At 43.4% G+C, this 25,584-nt stretch overlaps 1 protein-coding gene across 2 annotated transcripts in view; it reads left to right on the top strand.

The window, feature by feature from the left end:
• Positions 1-24,230, top strand: part of PWWP2B (PWWP domain containing 2B) — a 79,611-nt gene extending 55,381 nt beyond the window's left edge. The window contains exon 4 of one of the 2 annotated variants that reach the window (XR_014789437.1): positions 5,734-24,230. The gene's annotated coding sequence lies outside the window, so the exon portion shown is untranslated. The remainder of the gene's footprint in view (positions 1-5,733) is intronic. The other variant, XR_014789434.1, reaches the window with a different exon arrangement.
• The last annotated feature ends 1,354 nt before the right edge of the window (positions 24,231-25,584 follow it).

Here is a 25,584-nt window from a genome sequence, read left to right as displayed (position 1 = left end):
CCTTTTTAGAGGACCATCCTCCTCCCTTGAGACAGACAAGATTCAGTTAAGGAAAAGGACATATTTCAACCACCCCAACCTCTAAACATGGCTGGGGGTGGTGGGAGTTGCAATTCAACACATCTGGAGGGTACCAGGCTTGGGAAAGCTGATTTATTTATTTATTTATTTATTTATTTATTTATTTATTTATTTATTACATTTATATCCCACCTTCTTTCCTCATTAAGGAACCCAAGGTGGCGTACATAATCCTCCTCCATTTTATCCTCACAACATCCCTGTGAGGTAGGTTGGGCTGAGAGTCTGTGACTGACCCAAAGTCACCCAGTGAGCTTCTATGGCTGAGTGGGGACTAGAACCCAGATCTCCTGACTCCCAGTCCAACCCTCTAGCCACTACGCCAATAACATACTTCATAGGAGCAGTCGAAGTGGCCTTAAACTGAGTCAGGCCATTGGTCCATCTAGCCCAGTATTGTCAACACTGACTGGCAGCAGCTCTCCAGGATTTCAAGCAGGAACCTTTCCTAGCCCTACTTGGAAAAGGCGGGGATTGAACCTGGGCCCTTCTGCATGCAAAGCAGGTGCTCTACCATGGAGCCACAGCCCTTGCCCTTCATCTGGAATTGTTGAAGAGCAACAAAGCACCCAAGTCCAGTGTGCAAGAGCAGGAGGCATGCGTCCATGCAGATGTCCACTAGGCAAACAGGAGTGAGTCATTGCCTCACCATTCTGTATTAGTATGAGGATGCTCTGCTTTTCCTAGGACAATTCTACCAAGGAAAGATGGAGTTCCAGTCACTTTCCCACATTGGGAGTCATATGGTTCAGCCACACCCTCTTCACACTTCTTCCAAAAGATGGGTGCTCTCCCAACACCTCTGAAGGAGTTCTATCTTGCTATATAAGCTAGCTCAGCCTTTCCCAACCTGGAGCCCTCCAAATGTATTGGGCTACACCTCCCATCACCCCGCTCAGCCTGGAGATGATGGGAAATGTAGTCTAACACGTCTGGAGGGTGCCAGGTTGGGGAAGGCTGAGCTGGAGAAACGCTCACCTTGGCCTATTTATTTACGGAAGAAGAGCTAGCTTGTTCTTTCATATCATATGACGAATGAAATAATATGGGGAAGCAGTACATTGTAATATGCACAAGCAGCCAAACTCCTTGTATTTTTATAAGTATGTGATGAGGGCAAGATGTCAACACATCATGGATATTTCCATTTTCCTGTATCGCTGAGTACATTGCAGCAAACCTGAAATTCTCAGAACTGTGCGCTTGTGTAAAGAAGGCGGGTCCTGCAGGAAAACATCCTGTGAATCTGGATTATGCCCTAGAAGTGTATATGGCTGGCCAAAGACCTGCTTCTCACGTTCCAGAAGTTTGTGTGTCTTAGAATGATGCAGACGACGTCCTCAGGGAGCCACTTAGGAATAAGAGGCTGTGTCTATGTTAGCAGTGCTATTTTTTCTACAGCTCCTATCCATTTCTGTGAGGCTTGCATAGCAGAACTTAGGGCATATCCTATGCGTGTTTAGACAGGAAAAAAGTCCTACAGCTCCCAGCATTCCCCAGCCAGCCATGCTATTGAGGATCTCTGGCTGAGGAATGCTGGGAGTTGTAGGACTTTTTTCTTTCTAAACATGCATAGGATTATGGTCTTAGTGGACAGCTGTCCCTGGCTAAAAAGCACGTATCATAGAAATCCCAGTGCTTGAGCCTTACACTGCTGAATTAAATATTTTCCTTGATATTCATTCTTGCTATGTCTTAATTCTCTCTCCACCCAAGACTTCACATCTGTGAAAGGATTCAGAACGACAACATCTGCTAGCCCAGCTCTTGCTAAAAGCAACTATGGCTGTAAATCTGATTCAGCTTTGTTTAAATAATAAACCATTTCCCCCACCCTGTTGCAGAAAATAATTATAAACTACAATTATTCCCCTCCTCTGTTTACAGATATGTGGACTAGTCATGAGCAGTGAGTTATGATCCGCTGCTCACACAATGGGAACACACTGCGTTTCAATTTATTTGTGCTGGTTCTATACCTCCTGGGGCTATCATTAGCATTTTCCTTATTATACCCAAGAAATTGGTCTTATTCCAGCTACTGTATGTCATCATGGTTCAGAGAAATATAGACTAAAGTGACTCATGTGAGATCAGGTGGCAAGTATGAAACACATTCTTGGTCATTAGGTCACTTCCTGTTCAAGGAATGTACTCCTAAATCATATCTGTTTTGGGTAACTTTTATGATAGACTCAGTTTCTCCCTAGTGACTTTAGTGCTCCAGAAACAGGCATTCTTAAAATTCCAAATAAAGTGTTGAGAAAGAATGGCTAAAAACAATATCCTTAATCTACTTGTTGCAAAATTGCAGTCTGCCAATGAAAGAATAATAAATGAACAAAGCATACAAAAACGGTGAAAGAAAAATGCCCACCCACGGATTCCCAGGAAGCTGATGTATTTTGTGATGCTGCTTCTGTTAAGTTAGCTTCTTGGGCTGCAGTCTTACACATTTACTTGGGAGTATGCCCAAGTAAGCCCATTTAATTCAGTGGGGCTTACCTTTGGGTAGAAACCCATAGGATTGCTCTGTCATTACCATGGTTTTAACAGAAGGTTGGCCCTATTGTTCGGATTCATCTGAAGGTTAGTGATGGGTGAACTTACTCCAAGCAACTTCGTTATTTACTCAGAAAGTAACACATTCGTCCATGTGAGCTCAGGTGAAAGTTCTCCTTTGATATGAAATCTTGTTCCATGTATATGGGTTTTTGCCCATCTGCAGTGTCAATGTACATCTTGGGAGTTGTAGTTTGGAACTGCGTCATGTGGCATGACATCATGCTGCATGACGTCATGTGTCACCACATTATGTGTCCCCTTTCTAATTGGTTGTTTTCACGTGGCCTGTCTGTATGATGATGCCATGTAATGTTTACTTGCTGTTGGCAATCACTGGTATGAGGATAGATCTAATGAGACTGCTTCAAGTAATTTTGAGGAGCGTGGGGGTGGGTGGGAGATGGGGGGCGGGGCTAGGTGATAAGGACAACTGAAAATTTTGGAGTGGAATCTATGTACTACTTTACAGCTCATGCGCCAAAGCCTGCAGCAATTCTGAACTTAATGGTGAATCTGTAAGCATCGATCCAGACTCACTACAGTGGTGAGCATTACAAATAGGCATGTTTCAAACAGCAAGCCAACGAATTACAAAATTTGGCAGCATCAGTACTCAAGACTGGCCTTACTGTTAGATGTGCTACGTAAATTTTGTATTTTGAATTTAGTCGGATAAAATTATTGTTGGATAGGCTCTTAAAAACCAAGAGAGAATGTGAAGCACACTTAATTTAGGAGTAAGCTGGGATCATGGCTCACCACATGTACACCTCAGTACCTACTAACATTCTCCACATGGTCATGTACCCCTGTATGTGATCATGTGAAAGCATTTGGCAACGTAAACCAGTCATGAGTTCCACTGAAATCCGTACCTATTACTTCCAAGCAAGGGTGCTTCCAGGGTTTTGTGGAAGATCCACAAAGATCCTAAAAGGAAAACATACCACATGCTCACTTCTGCAGTTTTTAATACTGTGGTTCTCAACTTTGGGTACATAGTTGATATTAATTGACTACTGCTCCCATCATTACCAGCCAGCATGGGCAATGGTCTGCACTGAAGGGAGGAGTTGTCCAGCATCTTGGGACCCAAGGTGGGGAACGACTGCTTTAATCCACCTTCCCTGTTAGCCTCCCAAGAGTTGAAAAAGTAGCAGAAAGTAGGGATTGAAAATTATGCCTCATCTAGAGTTTGGCTCTATGGACCAGCTGCTTGATTTTAGATGAGTTTGGTACCTGCCATGTGATCTTCGACCGAGAAAAACCCAGGGATCCTCCATAATCATCCCTAATTATGTCCCTCACATTTGTGGGCATGTCTATCCAACTTTTTCTTCTGAATCACTTTTCCTACCACCAGTTTTTTGTCATCAGAAAACTGAGATGTAGGGTAAGATAATCAACTGTGTTTGGGAAACCTTTCCAGGAGTTGGGAATTCCTAGTAGAACTGCCGTCAAACTCTTTAGTAAGGTAAATGATCAGATTAGTTCAGGGCTTAAACGTGGAGCCTATTTTCAATATAAGGAATCATGCCTGGAATATACTACAAGGTAATGATAAGAGAATATGTCATATTTAAATAAAACTACCCATCTCTGTTTGCCGTTGACAGCCCCTATTTTCTGGTTCGGCTTTCCCCAACCTGGTGCTCTCCAGATGTGTTGGACTACAACTCCCATCAACACCTGGCTGGAAATGAGGGTTGTAGTCTAACACATCTGGAGAGCACCTGGTTGGAGAAAGCTGTTCTAGTACCTCTCATTGCCAAAACAACATTCCTATTTTATCCATATTTTGGCCTTTTGGGGAGACATAAGTTAACTAAGTTCAGCGGGACATACTCCAAAGTAAGTGCATAAGAATGCAGTCATGATTGCTTACTTATCCTGGGATGAAAGGGATGAGACAACTCCCACTGTTTTACCAAGAGCTGAAATCTTAGGTACATTTCTGAGTCAACATGAAAAAAATCAAGCTGCAGCCATTCATCCTGTTAAACATTCTTAAGTTTAAAAGAATGTTATGGTCAGTTTACTAACACACCCTGCTTCTGGAGTCATTGCAGGGCAGGCTGTTGAAGAATAAAGGAATGCAGTGTACAGCATCCAGAGAAGAGTTTTTAGCAATAGGTAATGCTCAGGCACCAGTGATCTCTGATGTGTGGATAGGGATGTTACAAGTATACTCTTTTCATTTGTGAAATGTTAGAAGGTAGGAAGTTAAACTATATAGATAGGTACTGGCAAGTCTGAATTTGCAACATGATTAACCACTATTTAGAATTCCAAAGCAGATCATTCTGAAACTGTCCTGCATTAAGTAACCAGTAGCATAGACTGCATGGATAGAAGTTCCTAATCTCCGTACTGGACACTTCAATACTGAAGTAGGTGGACTTGGAGGAAACTGGATTTTGGAGTGTATGCAAACATAAATTCTGACTTCAAGAATCTGCTTTTCATTAAAATAAATGGGTGGGGGAGAATGAAGAAAGATTTAGGCCAGAGCATTCTGGCCAGAGCTAAATATTAAAACATGTTTTTGTCAAGATGTAATGATGATTATAAAAATGCTGCTTTTGAAAGTGCCATAGATCTTGTTATTCTGCATGTTTACAGGTGTGCTGGGAAAATTGAAAGTCTGAATTCAGTCAGCAATTAAATGTCACAGTTGTGTTTGTCTTTTAGAAAAAGTTTTAAACCTTTATACATACAATTAGACATGTTGTTAAACTCTTGCAATATGAATCCGTGGATCAGCAAATATATTGCTCTTTTCCTAAAGTGTAATTAACCCAAACATACATGTTTGTCTAAATTTTAAACGCTAAAATATGACTATTGAAGATCTCTTCTCTGGTTGTTTTTCTGGAAAAGAAAACAATGTGTTACTGTATCAGGATGAAGACTGAAATACAGAAAGCAATAAAATGGAAAAACACACTGTTCACCATTCTCTCCTTTTTGTCTTGCTTTGCTTTCCTTCTCCCATAATTCACTTATTTGGTTCTTATGATCTGATACTTTCTCATAAAGGAGCTAGCCTGCTAATCCTTCTTTTTTCCTGTTTCCTTATTTCCCCAGGTAATGCGCCATCATGCTTCACAGCAAAGAAGGAATTCTAAGCAGGGCTTTTACTCAGCACTTCTACTGTCCTGTGGTGTGTCCGCAGTAGCAAGCACAAGTACTAGAAGTCACAAGAATGCATAGGCAGCTGCTGTTAGCACTTCCATTTGCTAACTAGGAATATCTGGAGCTTCTTGGCTGACCTGTTTCCAAAATGACCTGATCAGAGGACATGGGCCAGTGGCAAGTCTCTCCCTAGATTTGATGCTTCGCATTGTTTGAAAGCTGGAGTGTTAACAGGTGCTGACAAATCCACTGCTGCCAAAGATTTGTGCTGTTAGGTTGCCATATTTCCAGCAGATTGAAAAAATGGGACCATGCATTTGATTTCCCACCAGTGGGAGGTATATGCTCCCGATCCCTATTGGATGTAATGGGGGACAAAGGGTGCCTAATAGGACCTGTTAGTTAGACTACTGTGATCTCCTTAGAAAAGAAATTTTGATCAAATAACCTCTGTGAAACACTTTTCTCCCAGAAACATAAACTATATACCACTGAGCAATGGAGGCGGGGGGGGGGGGGCTCCAATTTCAGTGAGGCTGTAATTCCATTCTGAGTTTTAGTCAGAACCAGCCAGAATTCTAAAGGAATGATCCAAGGTGCTGAAGCCTATCCCCCAAGTGGGTTCAGAACCTTGGATAGCTCCTTTATAGTTCTGGCTGGTTCTGACTGAACCCCAGAATGGAATCACAGCCCGACTGAAATCAGAGCCTCCACTGCCACTGAGAACTGCTGTAAACTAAATGTATAATTTCTGATATATTAAATAATGATAATGATATAAATAACAACAACTAATAAATTTAGGGTACAATCCTATGCATGTTTAGACAAAAAAAAGTCCAGAGTCCCAGCATTCCCCAGGCAGCCATGCTATTGAGGATCTCTGGCTAGGGAATGCTGGGAGTTGTAGGACTTTTTTTCTGTCTAAACATGCATAGGATTGTGCCCCAAATGTATACATTAAATATATCAGATTGGTCGTATTATCATGGCAGCAATGAGAGGAGCAATTTGTCCCCCCCCCCCCCGTGCCCATCATCAATGACCACAGTGTTGACAGCTTTGTATTCACTATTTGGCACAATGCTGGGCTTCAGAGGGCGAACTCAGAAGCATTCCAGTTTGTTCAGTTTAAGAATGTCCAACGATTATTCTTATTTTGGATAAGAACATAAGAAGAGCCATGCTGGATCAGACCAAGGGTCCATCTAGTCCAGCATTCTGTTCACACAGTAGCCAACAAGCTGTAGACCAGGAACCCACAAGCAGGGCATGAGTGCAACAGCATTCCCCCACCCATGTTCACTCACTGCCTCTGGTACTGGAGGTAGCACAAAGCCATCAAGACTAGTAGCTGTTGATAGCCCTTTCCTCCAGGCATTTGTCCAACACTCTTTAAAGCCATCCAAATTGGTGGCCATCACTACATCCTAGTTAGCAAGTTCCATAGTTTAACTATGCGCTGTGTGAAGAAGTCCTTTTTTCTGTCCTAAATCTCCCACCAATCAGCTTCATGGGATGACCCTGGGTTCTAGTACTTTGAGAGAGGGAGAAAAATGTCTCTATCCACATTCTCCACACCATACTTAACTTTGTAAACCCCTATCATGTCTCCCCTTACCCTCCTTTTTTCCAAGCTAAATAATCCCAGCTGTTGTATCCTTCTCTCATAGGGGAGATGCTCCAGCCCGTTGATCATTTTAGTTGCCCTTTTCTGCACTTTTTCCAGCTCTACAACATCTTTTTTTAGGTGTGGTGACTGTACCACACCTAAAAAAAAAAGATATTGTAGAGCTGGAAAAAGTGCAGAAAAGGGCAACTAAAACGATAACACCTTTAAAAAAGATTTAGGGCACAATCCAACATTGTGCATGCAGTCCTCCAACCCTCTAGAGCAGATTTTGAGGTGGCATGGGGGGGCTACTGGAGAAGGGAATCCCTCCCTCGCCATATCCTCTCCCCTGCACCCCGCCTCAATTCTGCTGACTGAAACGAATCCGTTGGGAACAGCAGAAGCTGCACCTACCTGATTTGCCATACTAGTGTAATATACTCTGATCGTTACTGAAAAGTAATAGTTTTAAGTTTTCCATTATAAATCATGTTGATACTCATTGCATTGGTGATTTATCAGTGGACTATATGATTGGTTTTAACTTTTTACACTCTTTGTACAGGAATTGTAGATTACACTGGGTTTTGGATGTTATATAAAGATGATTGCAAAATTAGTCTTCTGAGTTAGCTTTGTCTTTGGCCTTGAGGTCTTATTAAAGTCCCCTCTAAAACAGATTAGCTAATGACACAGTTTGTCTGTTTCTGATAAGTGCTAGAAAAAAGAACGTGAAGTATTTGTTGCCCAAAATAAAAAGGAACATTTCCACAGAACCTAAAGTTTTAAATCATTAGAGAACTTTATTCACAGGGGCAATTCTATATCTGTCTACTCAGAAGTAAGCCCTATTGATTTCAGTGAGGCCTACTCCCAGGTAAGTGGAATAAGATTGCAACCAAAGCGCACTAAGGGTTTTATACGGCAGTGCAATGTGGCCTTTCTATCAGGGATATGCTGTTACACGGCTGACTAAAGTTCGTAGCCCAGTCAACCCATTCTGCGGTAGTGGATTAATACATTTGGGGGGGGGGGGTGTCTGGGACCCCACATACTCAAACCCACCCATAGATATTGTTTGCATTTGCTTAACAATTGCTATGTAACTACCAGGATAGTCACAGCTTGAAGGCTGTGAGTCTTGTCTTGCAGGGAGAGGTGTCCCAGCCCTGCTGCCATTGGGTTAACTGCTCTGACATCATGCTACCTCTGCTCTTCTACAAATCAGATTGTACAGTTCAGCAAATGTACCCTGTATTCTTATAGCCCACCTGATTCATCAGTGGTTTCTGTTAATCTATGCTTCTTCTCTGATTCTCTCTTTTGGCAAAGCAACCATGTGTTGACACATCTTCTCTGGTGTTTGTGGCCTGCAGACAAGGAAAAAGTACCCTGCTGGAGTTAAGGTTTGGGAGCCCAGAGAAGGCCTGGTACTGGAGCCCAGCAGTTTTTGGCAGGTCTGGAGGCAAATTGCAGCACAAATGTCACCTAAGGGTGTACTGCTAAATAAATGGTTGGATGTGACGGTCGAGGGAGCCTTGCCCCTTAACTTTTCAGGCCACTGGTTTGAAGCTAAGCAAACATGACAGGCTTTTTTTTCCTTTTTTTTTCTGGACGGTTAGAACCGTAGACTGACTGTCTCTCAGAGACTAGGCTTTCTGCAAAACTCTAAATATTTAGCCTCTCAAATTTTGTTTACATGATGTGGAGATACTGGTCATAAGTTCAGGTTTGTATTCCCAAATCAGTGGACCCACACTGGTTTTCTTTACATGTACACAGATACCATGGTTTAGTGTTATGAGCAACAACAAGCCTTAGACTTGGTCATTCCCCTCCCCACCCTTTCTTCCTCCAGCATGGCTGTGAGAAGGAGATCAGAAGAATCCAATTCCTGTTTTAAATGTCATTATGTCCCAAATGGAGGGAACTCTGGTTAGGTTAAAATTATGGTGTGCGTTTTTAAAACAAGCCAAGATCAATCCATGGTTTATGATCCTGGCTTAACAAACCATAGTTTAAAGGCACAATCCCATACTGGCTGGGGAATGCTGGGAGTTGCAGGATTTTTTTCTGTCTAAATGTGCATAGGATTGCGCCCTAAACTAACCAGTGTTTCCTCAGTTCAGATGGAATGATAAACTCTAGTTAGTTTAAATGGGAAGTGGATGCATCCAATCTCTTGGAGGCTATGCCTGAAGAGGTGAGGGGAACCCAAAGCTTGTTTCTGTTTGTTCACAAAGCATTTAAGTATGGTTTAGCATTATATCTAAAACAGGCCATGGTAAACCATGGGAGTGGACACACCCATTTTTTCATTATCTGGGTGCAAAATGCTATTCCTTGCTAATGTGTAGAATGCTTCAGACCCAAATAAGCCTGAATTGGGGGGAGAAAAAGGACTTCAGCCTCCACCCAACAGCTGCAAGAGTGCCAGCCCTATTATTGGGTCACCGCCTGAGTCAGTTTATATTGGGTGTCATGAAAGGATAATGAAATGTATTATTATTGCTGTTTGTTTGTTTGTTTGTTTTGCTGCCAGGGATAGGGAGAGGTGCTTTTGAGATTTTCTGCCTCAGGTGCCAAAATAACTTGACCAGCCTTGCATACTGTGTGCCATGACTTGGGGGCCGGGGAATCATTTGCTGCTCTGCCTCAGGCAGCAAAATGTCTTGGGCTGGGCTGGCTGCCAGCTTCTCCACCACCACCACCACCCCCTTTTGCCTTTGCAGTATTCTTTGGCCCTCTCTGACTCATGTTTGTATGCCTGCAGTATAGGTCTAACATGCTCATTGGTGTAGGGACAATGACACAGTAATTCCCAGGCAGCAGGAAGCATCACCGCAGCATGGCAGCTGGGGCCTGTGTCGAAGTGTGGAGCCTCTTCTCCATCCCCAGTTTGAGTCCTCCCCCTCCCCCGCCCAGGACTCAGCCCTCCTGGACAATCTGCGTTGTTTGTGCCCTGAGGCCCATTTGAGATATTGACTTTAGAACTCGTTCCACTGGGAGCTACAGTGAAAAGACAATAGCCCTTGGGGGAGAACGTGACTATCCATAAACTCTCCTTCAATTTCTGCTTGCTTTACGCTCAGTCCTGCGAGGGAGTCCCTATTGGTGGAAAGAAAGAAAGAAAGAAAGAAAGAAAGAAAGAAAGAAAGAAAGAAAGAAAGAAAGAAATGACGTTTAAAAAAAAAGAAGGAAAAAGATGCTGAAGCAAATTGAGGTTACTATAGGATACGTGGCATATTTTAAAACACCCTCCTTGTTCTGTTCTCTTGCCTTGCAGCACAGCTGGCAGAGAAACTGTAGGAGGTGGCCGATAAATCAATAGCTTGACTTGCCTTATACCTTTCATTGTTGTGTGTCAGCAACAAGGCTACCATTCAGGCACTACATCTGCCTTGGTCTGCTCTCCCCTGGGTAATTCCAAAAACAATGGGCAAACACCCTTCATTGACTCGTATTGATTAGTCCTTATTACAGAACAGTACCAGCGTTTGCATCATTACACTTCAAGCTGTATATCTTGGAGGTTTTAGTGGATGTGGAATAGTCACATTTCAGAACAGTGTGCATGTGTACAAGAGATAGATCTATATTTGTGCTTTAATTAACCTTTTTCTGTATTTTTATATTTATTTTAAATGATTTTAAAATAATTAAACCCTTTATAATGGATATTGCTCACCCTGAGCCTTAATGTGAGGAATAATTTTTTTGTTTCTTTTTTTAAACGAGTTATTCAAAGACTACTGCAGTTGTTACACAGAACTAATAAGTAATTGACCTGATCCAGAGGGGTAACTCTTTGGGCACAATCCTATATCAGTGCCAATGATCCTGTGCTTGACTCATTTCTTAGTGTTAGATGCTCAGCACGGTGGGTACATGCTTATGCACGTCTGTGAACATGCATAAGCAAGTATGTATCCTCCAAAAGCAAATATGAACGAGTTAGCTACCAGAAGGGGAAAGAAGCCCCAGGCAATAGCATCCTAATCAGCTCAGGCAAAAAGAAAAGTAAAATATAGGCTTGTGTGCCCTATCAGCTGAAGAAAGATTGGATATATGAACCACTGATGCTATTCAGATGGCTGCTAAATTGTTCTTGGGGTCATATTTATTGAATGCATTATATCACAGATAACATATACATTTGAAATGAATCTTTTAGATTTAGGATTGAAACCAGCATGAATGAAGGAATTGTTAATTAATTTGCTCATTGAAATGTTAAGTATGGATTGCAAGCTCTCCCCTGTACTCAAAAAATTATATTCTGTGCTGTGGGGATGATCATAAACCAGATGGGCAGATCTCTCTGTAACCACTGGATATGGGATTAACTGTTTGGTCATGAGAGAGGGCTATGTGTAAGACAAGTCCTTTATATCAGTCTCTGGTTGGAAATGGACCCTTCACTATATTTCCACAGTTATCTGCGCATACTTTGTTTTTGTACCCACGATGCTGAAAACCATACTTAGACTAGCCACTTCTGTGATTTCTCCATCTTTCATGTTTGATGCTCAGCAGTGCTTGGGCACATTTCTTAATGGTACATAGGGCTGAAGTTGTTAGCAACATTTATAATCACTTGACGATCCAGCAAGAAACTATTGGTCCGTATTATTCCCTTGATGCTGTTCAATTAGTGGCTGTGGTTGACTGCTTTTAAATCAGTGGTAATAATAATGGTGGCTTTGCTTATAAGCTTTTCAGAATGACCTTTCACCTCAGCCTGTAACCTTCAGTGGCTTGTGTCCAGCGTACCTGAAGGACTCCTTGCTTCCATATGAGTTTATTTGCCAGTGAAGAGCTTTGAAGGGTACAGTTTTCCACATTCCGCCTTTATCAGATGTGAGGCCAAAAAGTAAACAGGACAGGGCCTTCTTTTTAACAGGGTTTGCAAACTCACTTCAGACCCTCATTAAAATGGGAGTCCTGTTTGCTTTAACCATAGTTAGCATGTCAGGGAAAGGGTAGGGGGAATTTTCATTGGAGAAGAAAGATAAAGGAAGCAGGGAACGTTCCACACTCCTGGTCTCTTACCCACCCTTATAAGATTGGGAGCATTACATATGCTCAGACTATATCCTGTGTATTCCAAAGATATCTGGCCATTCCAGTAATCCTGGGAAAAGCCTCCAGGAACTACTTCCTCCACCCAATCTGTCAACCATCCCTTCTATGCTTTCAGACACTTCCTGAAAACAATCACTGTCCAGCTCCTAACACTGTTCTAACTACTTCCTTTTTTTTTTTGGCAACATATCTTCTTTAAAACAAGGGGGGACATAAAGAACATAGTACTGAAATTGCCATGAAAGAAAGTAATAAGCTAGTCCTAAAATACATGGGTTAGAATGGTGCACACAGTTAAGACTGCTTAACCCCTATTGAAGTCAATGGGATTTAAGCTCCACAACATGACACCACAGCATAGGATATATTTAGTTATGGAAATCCTTTGCTGCTCAGATGTCACAGACAATGACTTGGCATGAAATGACTGTCTGCAATTGCTCAGAATAGCAAACAGAGGAAAGGAAAACTCTGAGTTTGCTGCTTTGAAAGTAGCAATCAGATTTGAAAAGTGGACAGATAATAGTGGGTTTCTTATTAAATAATCATGTTTTAAAAATAATTTATAGAGGATCATCTATGTCCACTTACAATGCACATGTAGAACATATGTACTGTATGTTCTGGTAGTTATACCAGATTATAACTATCTTGACAGCAAGTTTACATTTTGCCTGCTCAGCTTGTACTGGATCAAAAGGTTGTGAAAGTCTAGAGACTAACAGTCCAATCCTATTCATATTTACTTGGAAGTGACTTCCCCTAAGTTCAATGGGACTTACTCCCAAGTCAGAATACCCAGATCATTCTCCTGGCAGAGGTAAAAGCACTTTGGGGAGGTGATTTGAATAGAAAACCAGCAAAAAGACGGAAGATTATCTCTCTGTGCTGGTGCCACAACTTCTTATACACATCTGTGTGAATTGTACACTTAATGGTACTGCGCATGTTCAAATAGCAGCAACCAAAGACTTGTGCCTTGTGTACAAGATACGTCTAAATAAGGAACAGAGAATCAGACACTGTTCCTTTGTGCAAGACCAGCCATTTCTATTAGTGTCTGGTTGGAAACAGACCCTTTGCTATATTTCCAGAGTCACTACTGATTTTGTTTTTGTACCTTGAAATGTTGAACAGAATTAGAATTCTAAAGAAAAGAATTAGAAGAATTGCAAATTCTCTGCTCTGTCCATCTTTCGGATGAGAGGTGGCAGGGGACCTGTAAGCATATGCAATAGCTGTACACCCTAGATCAGTGTGGGCAACCTGTGGCCCTCTACAGCAGCGTGGAGGAGAAAGTGAATCTCCAGATATTTTGGACTGCAACTCCCAGAAGCCCCTGCCAGCATGGCCAATGGTCAGGAATGCTGGGAGTTGACATCCCAAACACCTGGAGTTCAACTTTCTGGCACCCCTGGTCTAGATGTTGGTGTACAACTCCAACTGTTGGTGTACAACTCCAACTACCATCAGCCCCAACCATGGCAAATGGTCAGGGATGATGGGAGTTGCAGTCCAACCATGTCTGGAAGGCCAGAGTTTGCCCACCCCTGCTGAAGATGCTATTTTCTGTGCCTTCTGTGTCTGGGTCCATCTGAGTACTGCCTACAGGCACTGCCCAAGCACCAGAAACTATTATTTCAAAAATTAGAAAACCTACCTTATGGATGGACCCTGACAGAATCTGCTCATAGATGGTGGAGCTTGGCAGGCTCTGGCGTTTACTGCCTTTTCAGACCCCCGAACTGGTGACCCAACGAAGCGTAGCTTTATTTGTCAGTCTAGTTGGTTGGTTCACAACCCTCCCACAAAGGCTGAGCAGGCACTGGTGGGAAGACTGGAAATACATGGGCCCAACAATGGATCCCAGTACATCAACCTGAAAAGCTGCATTTGACATTAACCCCATCTTCCACTATCAAGTTCTAGCACCCTCAACTAATGAAATGAATGAATGATAACGAATGAAACAACACGTAACCAGAACCCACTGAAATTCAAATTAGTAGCTGGATTGTCTGCAGACATTTGTTTTCTTGTCATGAAATACATAATTCTTCAGAATGCTGGCATATGCTTATGCAATAATCCCAGCACAATTTGAAATATTCCTGTGACATCAGCTCACATCTGTGGGTCTATGTAGGGAAAATGCAACAAAGCTAATTTTAGGTTTCCGGTTACTATTCTCATTTTTCTGACAATTTACCTGGAATGAACATAAGGGCAAGGTCAAACTTGAAGTGAAACGTAGAACAGTAAACAAACAACAAAACCCTTATTCCACTTTTTCAGGCTAAAAGCATTGGAGTTCTCCAGCAGGTCACTGTTGGTGAGATTTTTTTTTTTTTTGCCTGCCTGCATTAAAAAAAAGAAAGAAAATTTTAAAACAACTTAAACCAGGAAGTACACAAGGTCAAACAATAACATTTTCATGTGATTTTACAGCTTGGGGAAAGGGCCACTCTTCTTGAACTCTGAAGAGGATAGGGTAAATGAGAATGAAAGGTCTTCCATCCATCAGGATCCATATATGGAAGATCTCCTACAGGGATACAGAGTTCTAGTCCTGGAGGACCAATCCAGTTCTCCAGGGTTCCCCAAATGGCCACACCCCCTTCCCCCAACCACCAATTGTTTGGTGATTGACAGGTTTTTTCCCCCCATTCTCAAAGGCTGAAATGCCTCTCCTAAGGCTTAGCTGCAGGCAGTAAGAGATTTAAGCTAAAATATTCTAGTATTTCTGGCCCCACCCCTTTTGCCCACTACTGCACGAGCTTCTCCAAAATGGAGTTTGTCCGTTGGACTGAAAGAGGTTCAACATCCCTTATTCACTGCCTTTAAGCACCTCAAAAACTGCTCTTAAGAGTAACCACACCTGAGCCAGGGCTGATGAAGATAGGGCTGGCATGGAAGGGCTGGTGAAGAAATCTCTAGCTAAATGGGTTTTTGTTTTAATTATTGTTAGCTGTCATGTTTGGGAGAAAGTCATCAAGCAAAATAAAATAATAATAAACTGGGAATTGAATTTGGGGTGCTTCCAGACAGAGGGCTCCTAGTGTTATCAGTGAGAAGGCATTGTACAGCTGTTTTGTCCTTTCTTTCTTAATGGATTATCTGCAGTAAGAGAAAAGACAGAAGAAGCAGTGGGAAAACACGGGAGGATTATGAGGTGAAGACATTATCTGGCCCCCCTGAAAAATTCCATGAATGAAGCAGGCCAAGGGTGCCAGAAAAGCTTCATCTGGAAGCACCCTTGATACCTAACTGGAAGAGATGGCAACAAGTGCCTTGGAAGGGAGAATTATAATTCAAATGGTCTTAACAAATTGCCCCCAAGTGCAACAGCAAATATTTGCTGCTTGAGAATAACCCTCATGCATATAGTTTAATCAGTAATTTTAGCAGTTCTCCACAGCCCAGCTGTACACCAGGAATTAAGAAAGCAGCAATTTGATTTGCAGGGGTAGTTTACTTGTTTTCCTGATGGTGGTCTGATGATCTTTAAATCTTGCCCACAATTTTGTGGATATTTAATTGGTCTTAATAAAAGTGTTGCCTAATCAAGGATTTTGGATTTTTTCTTATGGACAAGCACAGCTTGTTTTACGTGCGTTTTTGCCCTCAGTGGCTTCATTCTGTGTAAATGGTTTTATAAAAGTACTCTGTGCTTCTCCTTTGTGTATTGCTCTTGGCCAATGCAAACGCATTTACTTTACCATTAAAGAAGTGTTTGCTTGGCTGGTATCTGCACCTGCATCGCCTTTTTAAATGTTTCTCCTCCTACATCTTTGTTCCTGTGGGGCACTTTGCACTCAACATACATGCCAAGTATCCACAATACCTGAATGTAGGTGGGCGGACATAGGCACTGTCCTGGGGGCGGGGTGGGGTGGGGTTGCTTTGCGCAAGAGAAAGATTAAAAAATATAGGGTTGCAATCCTATGCAAACACCTGGGGAGTAAGCACCAGTGAATACTATGGGACTTCCTTCCGAGAAAGCATGTACAAGATTACACTGTAGGTCTTTCCCAAGACTTTAGGGTTTCTCTTTTCTTCTCAAAAGCATGTCCCAGCTCAGCAAGTTTAAAACAGGAAGGTATTTTTAATATACATTTCTAAAATCTAGACTTTTAAAAATTAGTTGTTGCGTTAGCACATCAGATCAATGATGATGATGATGGAAGCTGGTAACAAAAGAGAGGGCCTTTTCAGTGGGAGCCCCTGATAGTGGAATGCTCTCCCCAGTGAGGTCCGCCTCATGCCAACATTGTCATCTTTTCAGTGCCAGGTTGAGACTTTATTCCCAGGCATTTGACGGCATGTGATGGGCTTCTTAATGTAGTTATTTTATCAGGTTGTAGTATGCTACTGTTAATTGGTTTTAGATGTTGTTCTACATTTTTGTATGTTTTAATTTTTGTTGTAAGAGGCATTGAGTCTTTTCTTAGAAAGGTTTCTAAGAAAGTTAATAAATTATTATTATTATTCAGTAACTTCAAGTAACTTCTTGCAACTGAGAGCCACAATTAAAGTAAGTAGCCACAATTAAACCATTAGTCTACTAGGTGTATTCCAGGTATTTCTTGCTATAGTAAAGATATGTACAACTTTAATGTGATATTTATGCACCAAACAAGATCACTATGGCTGGAAGATCCCAATAACTGGAAAGTCAGCATAGCCGGCTGAGACAGTGACCATGGCAGCTGTGCCAACAACATTAGGCTGGTTGTTTCAGTGACTCATGAGTGAATCAGATTCTGTCAGCAAAGCAAGGTTTGTCTGAGACTTGTGCACGGAATCACATTTGTATAAACTCTACAGAATGTATAGAAAGCATTCTGGGTAGCAGAGAGCAATGTTCACGCTAAAAGCTTGTTCTTATAGAGTTATCAGGCATTAGGATGAATGGCTTTTTCAGCCATCGGCATAGTGTTTTGTCTTGTCCCCATCGCACCCCAGTGCCTGGGCTGGTTTCCAAGTCAGGCAGTGAAAAAGCTGGAAACCTGACTCAGTCTTTCTCCCAGCCTCATCTAAAATATCAGCACTTTGATAGTGCTGACATGTCCAGGGGTTATTTGGCTGAGTTCTGCTACTCTTCCTTATTGACAAGGAATGAACTGTGTTGCATTGTAGCGCCGCTCTTAGGTCACATAGGAGCTACCTGGAATGTGCCCCAGTGTACTTTCTCCGTCCAGATTAGTCACAGTGCCAATCTGTTAGGAAAGCCTTTCCTAACCAAGTGCTCTCCAGATGTGCAGGATTACAAAAACTGTAGTCCAACTCATCTGGAGAGGGTCTGGTTGAGGGAAGCTGTGTTAGGAGGCAGCTGGGGCACCTGGCTTGCATCTAGGTGCTCTCTCCTCCTGCCACCCCCGGCAGAGCCTGTCTCCATCCCAGTACAGATCTGTCAGGGATTCCAGTGCTTGAACCAGCATCCTTATGGTCTGAGACTAGAACCTAGCTTAGTGAGCTACCTGGGACCATATCTTAAGTTAGAACCCTCTTCCGCTTTGAAAGGAAACAGGGATGTACAGAACCATTGGCCCCTGCAATTGGTGGGCACTGGGCAGGAAGGCATCTCCGTACTGGCTATCCCCTCATTGGCCAGGCCCTTTGCTCTTGCCCAATCAACCTGGCAGTGCCTTCAGCAGAGCTTCTGATATTTTCAGCTGCTTCTGCTTCCAGCTTCTCCACAGGTTCCTTGCCTTGATTTGCATACACCTGCCTCTCACCCCAAAAGGAACCCTAAGATTATCAGTATTGCCCCTAAGAGCAGCTAAGAACAGCATAAAGAGCTACCTTATATACCGAGGAAGATTATTTGTCAGTTTAGCTCAGTATTGTCTATACTGACTGGTCGGACGGTCATGCCCTTTTACAGAGGACAGTCCTCTTTGAAAGACTGTCAGAGGACTGTCCTCTATTTGAAGGTATCCTCTATTTGAAGGGCTGTCCAGTCCAGTTCTGGTTTACAGATAAAGAACCATCGGAAGTGAGAGCTGGGCCTTGAGGCTGTCCATCTACAACACCTGGACAGCAGACTGAGCAAGGCACACTGGTTACCTGGTCACAGTCTTCCAAACGATGGTGAGATGTACTGTATTTCTATTTAAACTATAGTAATTATTTCTAAATTTGGATCCATACCTATAAATCAGTATATGTCATTTTTATGCAGATTGGTGTCCTCTTTCATCATCTTTTTCTGGTGATGTGCAAGTGGGCGCCCTACTAACCGGCAGAGCCTTTCCCAGCTTACAAGCAGGAGTCTTTTCTAGCCCTTCCTGGAGATGCCAGGGTAGGGGGATTGAACTTGGAACGTTCTGCATGCAAAACACATACTCTGGGCCTTTTCCCACAGTACTGGGCATTTGTGAAGTAGTAGGGAAGGATCACTGGAATTCCCACCTCATGCATCAGTGTGATTTCCAAAACTGTCCTCTAGGGAGCCCTGCTGTTCCTCAGGAGTTCATCAAAGGTTCCTTGAGAAGATCTGCTTGCCTCACCCCCATCATCCGCCACTGATCTTCCCCTGCAAAGCACAATTGCAGTGGGGGGTGGAGGTGTCCTGAAGCATATTCTTCCTTCACGTGGGATTATAGGCCTTTACTGGCCTGCCAGCAAGCACTGGATTGAAAATGTGCCTTAGAACATTACATTACATTTAAAAATAAATAAATTCTACTCTTCCTCCAAGGAGCTCTGAGCAGTGTGTCTGGTGTTTCCCCTCCCTCACCACCCCCATTTTATTCTAACAAGCATCTTGTGAGGAAGGTGAGGCTGAGAAAGAGCGACTGACCCAAGTTCACCCACTGAGCTTCAGGGCACACAGGGACACATGTCCTAGAATCCTCCGTCACAAGTGGTTGTTTCCCAGCAACAATATATTGTTTTGAGCTCTTCCTGTTGTAATGTAAAGTATTTTGGGGTGGCTTGGTCTTGAATGAGCAATGAAGACCCATTCATTTCACAAAAGACCTACAAAGGACATATATAAAACAGAGCAAGGTGGATCAACACAGCTACCTGGGGGACTGATGAGCCTCTGCACTTCAAATTTACCAGTGCACCACTGCACCTGTCCTCCCTGTGTAGATGGAGGAGGTCTGAATGGAGGCTATAACCATATTTGTCTGGACATTTACCAGTACGCTATTGCCCCTGACCTCCTTGTGTTGACAGAGGAGGTCTGAAAAGAGGCTATAACCATGTTTGACTGGACCACCATATTTGACTGGACCATGTTTGGCTGGACATTTACCACTACACCACTGCTCCTGACCTCTTTGTGTTGATGGAGGAGATCTGAACAGCAGCTGTAACCAGGTTTGGCTGGACATGGTTACAGCCTCTGTTCAGACCTTAATATGGGAAGGGGGTGGGGCCAGCACACACATCCCTGTGTTCCCGACCAGCATGACCACCAGCATGACACTTTGAAATGCCTGCAGAAGGCTGATGAGTCTGGCTGTGTCTTCCCTGCCCCATCAGATTATTACTTAATGCTATTCCTATTGGGAAAGCACAGTCACACTGCATGTCTGGGTTGAGGAATGGGATTGCAACCTGACTCGGCGTGGTAACAACACTGATCTTGTGGGAGTGGTGTAGTCCTGGCAGTTCTTCTTCCCAGCAGAGGATGACAGCATTCCCAAGAAGCCAAGGGAGGTTCCTAGGCCCATCATCTATCAGGCAGGAGCAGGGCTAGCCCAAGACATTTTGCTTCCTGAGGCTAAGAACAAGATGGCAGCCCCTCCCATCCTAACTGGTCTGGCAGGTTAATCTTCCTTCAACACTGGTGATGGAACAGGGTTTCACCACCATACCTGCAGGCATCCAGCTAGCTTAGGGAGTACAGAGCAGACTGTGGGGCACACAGCTCTGTCCTCCAGCACCTTGCTGCCATCTCCCAGCACCTGCCACCTGAGACGACTGCCTCATTCTCCCTAATGGTTGGGCCAGCCCTGGGCAGAAGTCTGGGTTCTTGTTCAGGTTTACTGCAGAACAGCATATCCTCATATCCTAAGAGTTCAGGATGAGCATCTCACAGAATTGCCCTGTAAAATATATGGCAGTTTCCGATCTCAGTTCCCTTACCTCTGAAAGGGGGAAAATAGTGACTCATGATTGTTGTAAGGAAGCACAAGCATTTTTCAAATAAAAAGTGCCAGATCAAAATGATGGATGATGATGGTGATGATAATCTGACATGGAGCTGGCCACATGGCTGCCCCATTTACTGCAGGATGCAGAATGACTAGGTGAATAACATCCTAATGGTAAAGATGCACTATTAAGAGTGGGAAGTACTAGCAACACCCTAGATATTATGCTGGTGGACTTGGGTGTTAGAATCAGGCTGCCTCTAGATTCCTGAAAAGTGTGAGTGGGTGGGTGCAGTTTTAAGCACAATCTGGGAAGGCTGGGGGGGGGGGATGCAGGCAGAGATGTGAAAGCCCGTAAATAAATGGAAAAATTCCAGGGGGGGGGGGTTTTCCAGTTTTTTCCAAGGACCATTTTTGTTCCCCCCCCCAAACTTGGAAAAATGGAACAGCTATGGATTATGACATATTATCTTTTAGAATTTAAGACAAAGTGTTTATATATTGTTACCCGACCTTTACTCCCCCCAAAATGATTTCTAAAAACTATGGAATAGGAAGAATTTATAGAAAGACTAGAGATGTAAAATGTCTGGAAAGAATTAAGCCATAGGGAATTTTTTTTTTTTTTTAACTCATCCCTGTAAGAGTCCCAGCATAGTTATTTCTTTCAGTCCTTATTAAAATTATTGATCTAAAGTATATTTTACTGATAGACATTTATGCTCAGTTTCCCAACATGTGAGTGAAGTCACCACTGTGCATTCTTGACAGTAAATGTTTGGTACAGAATAAAGTAAATGTATACTTTAATCTGACAATAATTACAAATTTACTGAGTTTATCATTATATTTTAAAACTTTTCAAAGTAATCTTTTTTACAAACCAAGTTATACATAAAATAACTTTAGGAACAGAAAGGCTGCTTTATGTTCTTAAAGTGGCCCTCACCAACATGGTGCCCTCCATCAGTTTTGGACTACAATGCCCAGCATTCCTGAACATTGGCCATGCAGCTTGAGGCTAATGGGAGCTGAAGTCCAAATATCTGGAGAGAATCAGGTTGGGGGAGGCTGTTGTAAAGCAACAAAGTGACTTTAGATCTGTAAAGAGTGTGAAAAAAAGAAGAAGTATTCCTTAATTTTCAATTTCCCCCCAAATTTCTGTTTTTCCTCCCAAAAAGAACCTGGGGAAAACACAGTCTCTTTCCATGGCTTCAAAATTTCCAGAAATTTTGCATCTCCAGGTGCAGGCCACTCCTTTTCAGTGGAGCTCAAGGAAAAAAGCAACAGTTGGAGAGAAGCAGTTTCGGGAGTGAAAACAAAGGCGAAGGAAGGATTTAACATGCCCATTCATGCGACACAGTGCCAGCTCCAGGTTTTTGAGGGCTCTTAGTGAGTCTACCTTCTCACCACCATCATCACCAGTTGCTATTGCTTCTTAACCTTTTTCTCATCATTGCCACCACTTGTCTGATCAACAGGGAGGGAGCCAGTGAGCAAGTAGCCATGGCATTTACTGCTCTCCTCCTCACCCCCACCATTGTCCAGGCCAGAGCAAGAGGCAGGTGAACAAACAATTTCCAATTGTGAAGAGAAGGAGCAACTCCAGGGGGCTCTTCTCAGTGGGCCCCTGCTGGGGAGTGGGCCCTCGGCAGGTGTCCAGCCATGCCTACCCTTGATGCTGACACTGACGCTGCACTTTTAGTTGCTACTTCTACCCCCACACTGCTTTATGGGAATTCAGCATGACCCATGTCAGGGTCATACTGTCATAACAATGCCTGCTTTGCCCCATAGTCTTAAGGCAGAATCGACATGGGCTCTGGATTCCAAGAAGCTCAGAGTATACCAGGCTACCCCTAGCCTCTGAGACCAACATGTAGTAAGATTCAGGTTCTCTTTCTTCCAAAGAAAAGTGATCCTGAAAATGTAATGTGCAAATTGGCCCCAATGCGGCTTGGGCTAGCTTATTCTTTTCTCCTTCAGTTCTGTTTTCCTCTTTCTGTCCATGCACCTAGGGAGTGAGCAACACATGCATTCCACAGGTCTAAAAATAAAGTCAATAAATCAGAGAACTAGCAAGCTGAATGCTTGCTAGTGGAGTCCATCCAGCAGCTTATTGTTTGCTTTTCAAAGGGATTTCTTTTTCAAATTTCAGCAAAGCCACATTTTGCATACTTGCAGCCTGCTTCCCAGACACCTAAATTGAAGCCCATTGTTCCTCTGAGCATGTGGTCAGTTATTTTATGTGTGCATGTGTGCGTCTCATGTGTTTCCTGTCTCCCTGCGGTCTTGCCCCTTCCTTTAATCAAATAATAAAGGTCCTTTCTATGCAAGATTATCCATTTATCTTTAAAATAATAAAAGATTTTAAAAAACATACTCCAAAGCCTGGCCTTACTACACTTTCTTTTTTCTTTTTCTTTTTTGCTTTCAGAGCTATGGTTTGTTCTATTGTCTGATTCACTGTCATTTATAAGAGGATGAAAGGATTAAAGGATATGTTGACAAGTAGGAGATGGGACCCTCTGACTGGCAGAGATTACTACCTGGTTTTGGAATAAACTGATTGCTAGAGGTCACCTGCAGTTGGGAAACAGCCTTAGATGCCTGCTTTGCTTCTCGTTGCATAAAGAAATCTCTATGGACTTGGACGGATTTTTCTTCTCCCCCCGCCCCTGTTTATAACAGGGCTATACAACCCATGGCCTGTGGACTGCATGTGTGCATGTGTGCACACACATACACAGAAATTTTGTGCGTCCCCCCATGACCCACCTAATGATGTTCTGGTGGCAGCCACAGGACTCACCGCTGATTAGCTGCTGGGATTGCTACTTTACCGCCACTAAATGTGGCAGGAAAGCAGCAACGGGAGTCACCGGGGCAAAGCCTCCTCCCACCCCCAGCAACCCCAAAGCAGCTGGGATCACTGCTTTACTGCTGCTAATGGCGGTAATAAAGCAGCGGTTGCAATCCGGTTCACTGGAGCAGGGAGGGGGCTTTAGCGGATAAGGTTGTGCACCCCTGCTTTAGAGTTATGGGTATGACCATATAGCAGCTGCCCATGTTTCTTGTTGGAGACTGTTGGGCATAACAAGAAATGCTGGAAGTGAGCCAAGAAAGGCAGGTATGTTCTCCCAGAAAGCCCAAGCTCTTCTGAGTAAAGGGATCAGAGGTCCATGAGAAGAATGGAGATCAGGTGAGTTATACCATTCAGCAAGTGCAGCACCCACCATTCACAAGGAGGCTGTGGCAATCCCTGTGCTGATTACGACTTATGCAAATAGCAGACTAAGGAGATGACCAGGGTCAACAAATGGATTGTTTTGAGCCTGATTAAATGGCTATCCAGAATCCTGAGCTGGAGAGGGGCAGCTAAATGGGAAATCAGAAATGTGCCCACCTCTCATTCTGAGCAATGGCCAGCAGACAGTGCATGCAGTAGACAGATCCCAGGGCATGGTCTGAAGGCACAGGAGGCAACCACCTTGCTGAAGCTAAGCAGGTCTGGATCTGGTCAGTGCTTGGAGGGGAGACCACTTGGGAACCGCATGTAGTTCCATGATGGAAGAAAGGTGGGATACAAATGGAATAAATAAATAAATAAAATGCATACCCATGCCCAGAGGGATGGAGGTGCTCATCATTGGGCCCTGTGGAGATCACCTCACCCATGACTGACTCTGCTTGAACCAGTTGCACGTGCAGGGTGCAAGTCATTATCCCTTCCCAAATTAAGAGAGATCTATGCAGAACTCCAACATATGGAAACATTTTTCTTTTTTTCATGCAATTAAAAATATACATCACAGGTTGAGTGAAAGCCTTTCAAAATTCACTGGTGCTTCCAAGGGGGCAGCTCCTAGCATTACCGGTCCAAAGTCACTGTGCAGCTATTTTGTCTTTCCCTCCTTAATTGATTTTTTTGGTAGCAAGAAAAGAGATGGAAGAAGTGGTTGGAAAATGCATCTGGACCCCAGTAACATTCTGTGAATGAGGCAGGGCAATTGCATAATACAAGCCTCATCTGGAAGCACCCTTTACCTGACCTCTCTGTTTGGAATGGGTTGGGCTTCCAATCAGACCAATAAATTGCTAAACCAGTATTTATTCAAAGGAATGACTAATTGGGTTTGGGGTAGGGGAGGGGTTCTTCTCATTTCATCATACAAGTATTTAGTATGAGATCACATGAACGCAGCACAGAGCCTTAGTCAAGGCCAATTCAGACAGCCACCTTTTTAAAAGTGTAAATTAGTATATTTGTAGCCATTCTGTCAGACTTAATGCAGTTGGTAGGCCAAACTAGTTAGCTGCAGTGGATTGTCACAGGCACAAATTATTAGCTCAGTCACAAACACTTTTGAGGTGGCTGGATTTGCTACATATATGCATATGGTAGTGAGCCAATCTACATGGAAACAAGTTCTGAGGCGGTTACATTTAAATATGGATTTTCATGAAATTGGGTTAGCTCCTCCTGGGGCAAATGGTAGCCAGTAATGAGGTGTATACCTTAAAACAATCCACTTGCATGGGGCAAACGAATAGAATGTAGGGATGTACGAATCCCTTACCTTGCTCCTCTGAGGGGCATCCGCGGTGGGGGGGAGGCACTCTGTCCCTCCCCCTGGAATCCTGCCCGGCCGGCTCCGCTCCGCGGCCAAGCCATGGAGCCGCTGGCTGGCTCCAGCCGCCCACAGCTGGACATCCGGCCGCTGGGCAGCCCTGCAGGGATGCAAAAGGCGGCTGTCGTAGCCACCTCCATTTGTGTCCCTGTATTGAGCCGTGATAGGCTATGTAAATATTTATGTAGCCTATCACAGTGGGGGGGGGGGAAACCCCGTAAATACTTACGTAGCCTATCACAGCCTCCGCAGGGATGCAAATGGCGTCCCTGCGTTAGCTGTGATAGGCTACGTAAGTATTTATGTAGCCTATCATGGCTTGAAGAGGAGGAAGCGAATGGCGGCCGCAGGACGGCCGCCATTC

This window comes from Heloderma suspectum, chromosome 3 (genome assembly GCF_057233095.1).
Source record: "Heloderma suspectum isolate Gila_16-S chromosome 3, 16-S_ref, whole genome shotgun sequence".
NCBI classification, from domain to species: Eukaryota; Metazoa; Chordata; class Lepidosauria; order Squamata; family Helodermatidae; genus Heloderma; species Heloderma suspectum.
This window is presented reverse-complemented; position numbering and strand designations above follow the sequence as displayed.